Genomic DNA, 7912 nt, shown 5'->3' with positions numbered 1-7912 from the left:
AGATCTTGTCTAAACAATTTTATTTTTGCTAAGCTTTAATCTTTTTTTTCTTTTAAAAGGACAACTGTTGTTAATAGGCAATTAGCTGCTTTCTTGAATATAATGAGAAAACCTTCACAAACCATATTAACGCAAATTACTATAATAAGTACAAGGCAAAAGGGCATAGTAATCCTTTGTGGCTTTATTCTTCTTTGGAAGCGGTCAGGAGAATATTGGCTTGAATTCTGTCATCCTATCTACTTACTTTACTGTGTTCTTAAAAACACTATTCATAAAACTTCTTAGGTGACAAGTTGAGCATTCAATGGAATGTTAATAGCAAATTATTTGCAAATGTCTAGCTTAAGGTTTTTTAAAATGAATTAGAATTTACCATGGAATATAAGGCTTCTTTGTTTTTCAAGAGTTTTCTCTTAGTTTTCTTTAATACTAGTCTCTGACATTATAAAACATTGTTTTTTGTGTTTTGACAATTTCTAAATACAGATTGAGTTAAAAGATTGTTCCAAAATCTGCTGCTTCATCAAAAGGCATTAAAACATTTCTTATGGCAGGAAAAGAGCCTATTAGTCTTTTAGTTGCTTGTGTCTGATATTAACAGGTAAGAAGAAACCAGGTAGGAAATGACTAACATACTGGAAATATTTGCACATACCAAAATACCACGACTTCATTTTCTTTGTATCTGAGCGGTCCTGGGTGGATCCTTGTGCTTCTCAGCAGGTGTGTGGTGTGCTCTATAGATTGGCATCAGTGATCTATCTGGCCATTATACTCTGCCATCTTCTTCTTGAGGATGTAGGGGATTATGCTGTCTATGGAAACATTGCCAATGAGATCAGTAAAAAAAAGTTCTTCGGTTATGTTAGAGCTCATCAGCCTGAGGGCCAGCAGGCGGTTGAGAATCTGGACCAATCAGTAGGTGTCTTCTGAGTAGGTTTTCTGAAAATAATCCTCCATCTGTGCCTTTCTTGGAATTTTAAAATCTGGCTTGTGCTGGCCAAACCTGGATGATGGGGGGTAAAGAAAACTACAGCTTTTACACAACTCCTGAAGCTTCCAGATGTGCTCCACGACTTGCTTTATCTGCTTGCCAGAAAGTTTATCTTCCTGGATATCTTCTGCAGCTGATTGACTATGGCCACAAGGTAATGGAAAGACTCATGATCTGGGCCAGTCCAAGGGTGAAGAGCTCATTTCAGCAGGCTTGCAACAGGCTGGTTTTGCAGTCCTTCCCAAGTACCTGAACGGCTGGGGTTGACCTGGCCCAGTGCATGGAGAGGAAAAGCAGGCAGAACGTAGACTTGCAGAGGTAGTACACGTTGAGGTACTCTAGAATTGGGCTGGTCATGTGATGTGAGTGTTTAAAAGGAGGAGGGCTTGGATCTGAATGATGAGTGTGGACTGGTCTCTACTGATGACATAGATGTTCCCTCCTCCACTGGTGTCTATCCCACCTGCCAGGCTTGGAGGCAAGGAGCTTTCTGTCGTATTAAGTGCTTTAGCGAAGGTATTACATGCCCGAGTAATCTCACTTGCAGATTGGTCCTCCTACCGTATTTCTGAAGCATCACCACTGTTAAGGGATTCACTTAGGTTGACAAAGGCGGTTACTCCATTTGCCAGTGTGCCCAGAGCTGCTTGTTTCAGCCTCGGAATCCGTGGTCAGGAGAAGGGTACCATCCTCATGTATGAAAGGCTGCATCCAGTTCACAAGCATCCCGGATCAAGACCTATTTGTCTTGACCTACTTTGTCTGCCACAAATGTGGGAGTGGCTATCAGAGGATTTCTGGATCCTTCTGGATAAAGATTTTTCTCAGTTGAAGCAGCACAATTGCTTGGTTTTTCCCTTTGCACTTCAAAGGGCTTCTGTTCACTAATCCCAAACTCCTAATTTATCCCTCCCCCGATCCTTCCCCTTTTCGTAGGTTTGTTTTCTATGTCTGTGAGTCTGGGACCTTTGATTGTGTACATCTGTGGAGGAGTGTTCACGGAGGATGCTTGTGGTTCATTACCTATACGTGGGCACACTGCTGAAGTGTGATTTCTTGCACATAGCTTTCTTCCTCGTCAAATTCCACGTGTAAAACAGAGTACTCAGTAATGTTGTCTACACAGTAGATTTGTGACAGAGTTTTGGGGGCACTTGGGCTGTTGGTAGGTACCTTCATTAAATGGCTCTTAGTGTTTGAGGGCCGTTGCTCTGGGGAGACATGACACAATGTTATTCAAGAACCTTATTTCAGGGGCTTCCCTGGTGGTGCAGTGGTTGAGAGTCCGCCTGCTGATGCAGGGGACACGGGTTCGTGCCCCAGTCCGGGAGGCTCCCACATGCCACGGAGCAGCTGGGCCCGTGAGCCATGGCCGCTGAGCCTGTGCGTCTGGAGCCTGTGCTCCGCAACGGGAGAGGCCAAAACAGTGAGAGGCCCGTGTACCGCAAAAAAAAAAAAAAAGAACCTTATTTCAGAATTACATAAACCCTCACTATAACTTGTATTACACACTAATGAAATACAAATACTCAAATAAAACATAATCTATGTTGATATGCATTTTGTGGTCTGTGTGTGTAATTAAAGTGATTGTGCATTAATCCTTCACATGCTCTTCTGAAGTCAGTGCACAGTTCCCATCCCTCTGAATTTGGGGACAGGAGGCTTTCCTTTTCATGAGTCAGCTGGTCAAGAAAGGTCAGAAGAGCTGAAGTAAGGAGACAGCGAGGGATTAGTCTATGACACTAATGACTCGACTGTATCATTTTTTTTAAATTTATTTTTTAGTTATTAATTTTTGGCTGCATTTGGTCTTTGTTGCTGTGCGCGGGCTTTCTCTAGCTGTGGCAAGCAGGGGCTACTCTTCGTTGCGGTGCACGGGCTTCTCATTGCGGTGGCTTCTCTTGTTGCGGAGCACGAGCTCTAGGTGAGCAGGCTTCAGTAGTTGTTGCTCGCGGGCTCAGTAGTTGTGGCTTGCGGGCTCTAGAGCGCAGGCTCAGTAGTTGTGGCGCACGGGCTTAGCTGCTCCGCAGCATGTGGGATCTTCCCGGACCAGGGCTTGAACCAGTGTCCCCTGCATTGGCGGGCAGATTCTTAACCACTGTGCCACCAGGGAAGCCCTCGACTGTATCAGTTTACCATTCTTTGGGGATCCGAAAGAGGAGGGGGTAGAAGGGAAGGTCTCAGGAAGAACAACTTTTTGCAGTTAAAACTATTACCACTTCCTCCTACATGATATTCCAAATCCTGACTACTCTGAGGATGTCACCCTATTTTGAAACTAACAGGGAAGGGAGAACCAGAAATGTGGAAAAGGATTAGAACATGACTTTAAGTGTCTTATAGGAAAGCATTTCTATTTTATTTCTTGAGAAAATGTAAACATTATCTTAAATAAAATAATTTAAACCTTTCAGTTGGAAATAGATGTTAAATGTATTTGTTAAATTGCTTATGATTCATTAATTCTCAAATATTAAATGTTAACCCATAAAAAGTTTTAAGTTTTAAAACTTTTAAAAGTTTTAAATCTAATGTTTTAAGAGAGGGGTTGGTTTTATGATCTGGAAACTTAATTTAATTTTTTATGAATGCAAAGTTCACTGAAGGTTTTCCTCTGGAACAGTTTCATAAAGAAGAGGACAGGACAAATATCTACAACTATTAATAGTCTCATATTGAAAAAGTTATTAGTATTTTAATAAAATCGATACATTGTTTTGTGCTAATAATAACTAGAATACTTTAAAACTAGTTAAAGTTATTAGTAATTTAATAAAATCAATACATTGTATTGTACTAATAATAACTGGAAACTTTAAAACTAGTTTCTATTTTTTGTGTCATCTTTTCAAAGGATTTTTTGTTCTGTTTGGTTTGTATTAAATTTTTAACGTTTCTTGCTTTGAAACAATTTCAGATTTACAGAAAATTCACAAAAGTAGTGCAAAGATCTATAGAGCTCTGTATATCCTTCAGCCAGATTTTCAAAATGTTGATATTGTTCATATTTGCATTCTTTTACTCTCTGTCTCTCTACATGCACACAAACACACACACACATACACACACACAAATACATACACATACATTGACTGTGGGTTTAGTTTTTCCTGAACTACTTGAAAATAAGTTGCATACATGATGCCCTGTAACCCTTAATATTTAGAGTGTATTTACAATGCAAAAATCAAAATTATGAAATTGACATTCATCTAACATGACGATATAATCCACACATCCCACTCAAAGTTTGCCTATTTTCTCCAAAATTTCCTTTATGAGTTCAAGATCCAACCCTGGATCATGCATTGCATTTAGTTGTCACTCCAACTTGGAACAGTTTCTAAATCTTTGTCTTTCATGACTATAACATTATTTTAAAAATTTTAATTTTCTATTTTGTTATTATAAAAAGTACTTTTCAGGCTTCCCTGGTGGCACAGTGGTTAAGAACCTGCCTGCCAATGCAGGGGACACGGGTTCCAGCCCTGGTCTGGGAAGATCCCACATGCCACGGAGCAGCTAAGCCTGTGCACCACAACTACTGAACCTGTACTCTAGAGCCTGTGAGTCACAAGTACTGAGCCTGCATGCTGCAACTAATGAAGTCCACACGTCTAGAGCCCATGCTCCACAACAAGAGAAGCCACCACAATGAGAAGCCTGAGCACCGCAACAAAGAGTAGCCCCTGCTTGCTGCAACTAGAGAAAGCCCATGCACAGCAACAAGGACCCAACGGCAGCCAAAATAATAATAATAATAAATAAATAAATAAATAAAATTTTTAAAAAAGTTCTTTTCCCTATATTGTTTTTCCAAAATATATATTTTTTTACATCTTTATTGGAGTATAAATGCATTACAATGTTGTGTTAGTTTCTGCTGTACAACAAAGTGAATCAGCTATATGTATACATATATCCCCATATCCCCTCGCTCCTGTGTCTCCCTCCCACCCTCCCTATCCCACTCCTCTAGGTGGTCACAAAGCACCGAGCTGATCTCCCTGTGCTATGCAGCAGCTTCCCACTAGCCATCCATTTTACATTTGGTAGTATATATACATCAATGCTACTCTCTTACTTCATCCCAGCTTCCCCTTTCCCCCCACCCTCGTGCCCTCAAGTCTGTTCTCTACGTCTGTGTCTTTATTCCTGCCCTGCCACTAGGTTCATCAGTATTGCTTTTTAAAATTTCATACATATACATTAGCATATGGTATTTGTTTTTCTCTTTCTGACTTACTTCACTCTGTATGACAGACTCTAGGTCCATCAAACTCACTACAAATGACTCAATTTTGTTCCTTTTTATGGCTGAGTAATATTCCATTGCATATACGTGGCACATCTTCTTTATCCAATCATCTGTTGATGGACATTTAGGTTGCTTCCATGTCTTGGCTACTGTAAATAGTGCTGCAATGAACATCGTGGTACATGGCTCTTTTTGAATTATGGTTTTCTCAGGGTATATGCCCAGTAGTGGGATTGCTGGGTTGTATGGTAGTTCTATTTTTACTTTTTTAAGGAACCTCCGTACTGTTCTCCATAGTGGCTGTATCAATTTACATTCCCTCCAACAGTGCAGGAGGGTTCCTTTTTCTCCACACCTTCTCCAGCATTTATTGTTTGTAGATTTTTTGATGATAGCCATTCTGACCCATGTGAGGCAATACCTCATTGTGGTTTTGATTTGCATTTCTCTGATGATTAGTGATGTTGAGCATCTTTTCATGCATTTGTTGGCCAACTGTATGTCTTCTTTGGAGAAATGTCTATATAGGTCTTCTGCCCATTTTTGGACTGGGTTGTTTGTTTTTGTGATATTGAGCTGCATGAGCTGCTTGTATATTTTAGAGATTAATCCTCTGCCAGTTGCTTCATTTACAAATATTTTCTTCTATTCTCAGGGTTGTCTTTTTGTCTTGTTTATGGTTTCCTTTGCTGTGCAAAAGCTTTTAAGTTTCATTCGGTCCCATTTGTTTATTTTCGTTTTTATTTCCCTTACTCTGGGAGGTGGGTCAAAAAGGATCTTGCTGTGATTTATGTCATAGAGTGTTCTGCCTATGTTTTCCTCTAAGAGTTTTATAGGGTCTGGCCTTACATTTAGGTCTTTAATCTATTTTGAGTTTATTTTTGTGTATGGTGTTAGGAAGTGTTCTAATTTCATTCTTTTACATGTAGCTGGACCATAACATTTTTGAAGAGTAAATACCAGTTACATTAGAGACTCTTTCTTCATTTGGAGTTGCCTGATGTTTCTTCATAATTTATGCATTTTGGGCAAGAATTGTCTTATCTGTTTACATTTGTATTTTTGTATATGTTACGTAAGATAGATAATTTGTCAGTAGTGTAGAACATGTGTATAATTTATAAACAAATAAAAGGAGCTACATGCTTAAACGTTTTTTTACTGATGGTGATACATGGAGATAAAGGCTTGGAGGCTGCTCTACTAAGTGTTAAGGAGGATAACCAGACACAGTCTAGGAGCTGGAGCCTAGAAAGAAGAGAATGGGCATTTCAACTGGGGAATTGTGGGAGCCCAGGAGCTTTGAGCTGCTGAATTATCCTGGTTCTGAATAAGTATGCAATTTAAGCCTCGCATCATTGCGTGATCAGATACTTTAATTAAAAAACCTGGTTTAACATTTTGTGATGTAGAAATTCAAAAGCCTATGTTTTCAATTTATTTAGATACTTGATTTTATTGGCTGTCATGGTTGAAAAAGTTCTTCCAACAATATGTTAATCCAAATGGAAAAAGCATATCTTTGACTATGCTTTCCAAATTGTAATTGTCATTGTTTAAAGCTAATTCAAAATTACTTAAATATTATTGTTAAAAAATAACTAGGAAATTTTTATCTAGTGAAGGTTTATGATTTTAAAAGTTTTAACATCTAGGTCTTTTTTTCTTTTTTAAAAAAATTGAAGTGTAGTTGCTGTACAATATTATATGTTATAAGTGTACAATATAGTGATTCACAATTTTTAAAGGTTATACTCTATTTACAGTTATTATAAAATATTGGCTATATTCTTTGTGTTTTACAATATGTCCTTGTAGCTTATTTTATACCTAATAGTTTGCACCTATTAATCTCCTACCCTTATATTGCCCCTCCCCCTTCCCTCTCCCCACTGATAACCACTGGTTTGGTCTCTATATCTGTAAGTCTGCTTCTTTTCTGTTATATTTACTAGTTTGTTGTATTTTTTAGATTCCACATATGTGTGATATCATACAGTATTTGTCTTTCTCTGTGTGACTTATTTCACTTAGCATAATGCCCTCCAAGTCCATCCATGTTGCTGCAAATGGCAAAAATTCATTCTGTTTTATGGCTGAGTAGTATTCCACTATATATATATCACATTATCTTTATCCATTCATCTGTTGATGGACATTTAGGTTGCTTCCATACCTTGTCAACTGTAAATAATGCTGCTCTGAACACTGAAGTGCATGTATCTTTTTGAAAGAGTTTAACATCTAGGTTTAACATGCACTGAAACTATTGAAGCTTTTTCACAAGTTGAAACAATTTTCCAGGTTTCTTAAGTGTGCATGCATTAGAGTTTTTTAGGCTACATAAGTTCTGGAAACAACATGTAAAAAAAAATGGTTCAGATGAACCTAGGGGAGGACAGGAATAAAGACACATGTAGAGAATGGACTTGAGGACACGGGGAGGGGGAAGGGTAAGCTGGGACGAAGTGAGAGAGTAGCATTGACATATATACACTACCAAATGTAAAATAGATAGCTAGTGGGAAGCAGCTGCATAGCATAGAGAGATCAGCTCAGTGCTTTGTGACCACCTAGAGGGGTGGGATAGGGAGGGTGGGAGGGAGACACAAGAGGGAGGGGATATGGGGATATATGGATACGAATAGCTGATT

General features: G+C 38.8%; 1 pseudogene across 1 annotated transcript; it reads right to left on the bottom strand.

The window, feature by feature from the left end:
* Nucleotides 1–753: 753 nt before the first annotated feature.
* On the bottom strand, nt 754–2176 carry LOC309822673 (nuclear receptor subfamily 2 group C member 2-like; annotated as a pseudogene). Its single transcript has 2 exons — nt 2027–2176; nt 754–1895 (listed from the first exon to the last, which is right to left on the bottom strand). The product of its transcript is annotated as a nuclear receptor subfamily 2 group C member 2-like (transcript).
* Between the last annotated feature and the right edge of the window lie 5736 nt (nt 2177–7912).

This window comes from Grampus griseus, assembly GCF_964374135.1.
Source record: "Grampus griseus genome assembly, chromosome: 5".
NCBI lineage: Eukaryota > Metazoa > Chordata > Mammalia > Artiodactyla > Delphinidae > Grampus > Grampus griseus.
Note: the sequence above shows the minus strand (reverse complement) of the source record. Positions and strands in the feature narration are given on the sequence as shown.